General features: G+C 42.8%; 1 long non-coding RNA gene across 1 annotated transcript; it reads left to right on the forward strand.

The window, feature by feature from the left end:
- The first annotated feature begins 672 nt into the window (after positions 1–672).
- Positions 673–1,733, forward strand: LOC117936410. Its single transcript, XR_004654941.1, has 2 exons — positions 673–1,134; positions 1,590–1,733. It is a non-coding gene; the product is annotated as an uncharacterized LOC117936410 (long non-coding RNA).
- Positions 1,734–2,211: the final 478 nt, after the last annotated feature.

A 2,211-nucleotide genomic window follows, 5' to 3' on the forward strand; every position in this document is an offset into this window, starting at 1 on the left:
CAACCCCATTTGTTTCAACAGGGGACCCAGCTTCACAAGCTCTTGGTGCACAGTGTCCTGCACATCCAACAGGTGCCGCAAGAGGTTCTGGTCCACGTCTACTGGTGGCTTTGGGAAGTGCTGGGACACAGAGCTTTGTATGAGGCGTGTGCGGTCGGCATCAGGGGGCACACCCAGATGTTCAGCTAGTTGCTGACTGCTGATCTGTTCTTCACTCTGCAGGTGTTGTTCCCCGTTCCTGTTGGAACAACAGGTACTGTCCGGTTGCACGTCTATTAAAAAAGTCAAATGCAAATTTGTTATAGTTTATTGTACACTGTAGTGTAGGCCTATATATTCCTTTAAAATACAAATACATTATACGTGTATAGACTAGAATAGAATGCCTTTATTGTCATTATACACAAGTGCAGTACCTGTGCAACGAGATTGAAGCAACCCCTTCACAGTGTCAACACAAAATCTAAAAATATAAAATATAAAAATGTAAAATGGAAGTAGTGCAGAAAAAATGGAATGGGAATGTGGTGCACAGTCCTGTATGCCATTTATGTATATATTATGCCACTTTCTCCTTCTACTGCACTTCAGTAAGTAACTTTTGTAAAAATGTATTTTCTACATATTTGTTAAAACTGCCACTATGTCCTGACAATAGATTCTGAGACAGATAATCTGTGAAAAAATCAAGCTCCTGTGGCTCCTCCCTGTGCTCCTACTGCCACTTGCAGAAATACACCGCTCCCGGTCAGGAACAGCCAATCAGAGCCAGGAGGAGTGTCTTAGCAGTGTCAATCACTCTCGTGTACGTACGCGCTGCTCATACCCCTCCCCCGCACAGCGCGTGCCCTTCAAGCTCAAGATTGCCAGTGTACTGCAGCTGTGCTAATCGCGGAGAAACAACTTTTCAGGAAAACTGCCAATTTCTCGAGTGACACCTGCTCAGAAAACAAAGACGGTCAAACAGAAGAAGACCGACAACAAAAAGCGAGCTAAAAAGAAAGAATCAAACCGAGCCCGAAATAAAACAAGGGTCAACATCAGAGCGTCTTTTCAGAGGTGGAGGGAGCTACGCCTCCTGAAAGGGTTCAACACGGATTCAGAGCTAGCGTTAGCCACATTTCTGCTTGACATGTAAGTATCCCTGCTTGATTTGTTTCATTTTTTTTAAGAACTACACAACTAAGATATCGATGATTACAGTACACTTTCAGTACACTGGTGATAGCGCAAATCTCAGTTTACTCTGTAGCTTGTTGCTAAGTCTAACGGTTAGCTAGCTTGTTAGCTTGTAGCTCGGCAGGAACGTTCTAGCAGGCAAAGATTTTAGCATTTATCTGCTAACTCCTTCACCCTCAGTATAAGCAATATTGTTTCGATACCTAAATTTAGTAAGCCAAAATGTTGTTTTGTCCATCACAGTAAATGTAGCTATGGTGAAACTAGTTTAATTGAGCGTTGTCCCTGTCAAAGTTTGGCAAGGCATAATTCTATTTTTGAATATTTTTAAACATACATGTTTTCTTCCCCCAACCGATGCGATTTGTAAATCAAATGTCTGATACAAATTCTTTGTGCTCCTTCAACAGGTCAGACATTGCCCCGGACATAGAGGCACGTGAAGGAATCGTCTTTCAGTCCAAATCAAAATGTTCAGTATTTCCTTGTGCAGGAGTACTTTGCAAAAAAAGCTGATTTATTTTACCCATATGCTAATAAAACCTACATATTTCTAAGATGTTGTTATTCCTTGGCTTATTGAGCTTCCTCAGTGATTCATCATTCCTACTGAAAGTTTACTTTTTTAAATTGATACAAAAGGTAATTCAGTAATGTACTGTGTAAAGTGCTACTTTTGTTCTCACAAATGAGCGATTACATAAAAAATAATTTTAAACCCTTTTATCAAAATTTACAAAACTTTTAATAGAAATATTTTAAATCAATTTTTTTACATAAGCTATACCCTCCTCAGAATAAATCCCCAGTATTGTCCATGAGGATGTGGAAAGCATCGGCGGCCCTGCTTACTAGCCTGCGCGTTCACGGCAGGCCCCGCTGTGGGGGAGGAGCTGTGGGGGAGGAGCTGTGGGGGAGGAGCTGTGGGGGAGGAGCTGTGGGGGAGGAGCTGTGGGGGAGGAGCTGTGGAGGAGGAGCTGTGGGGGAGGAGCTGTGGGGGAGGAGCTGTGGAGGAGGAGCTGTGGGGGAGGA

The sequence above is a fragment of the Etheostoma cragini genome, chromosome 20 (genome assembly GCF_013103735.1).
Source record: "Etheostoma cragini isolate CJK2018 chromosome 20, CSU_Ecrag_1.0, whole genome shotgun sequence".
NCBI classification, from domain to species: domain Eukaryota; kingdom Metazoa; phylum Chordata; class Actinopteri; order Perciformes; family Percidae; genus Etheostoma; species Etheostoma cragini.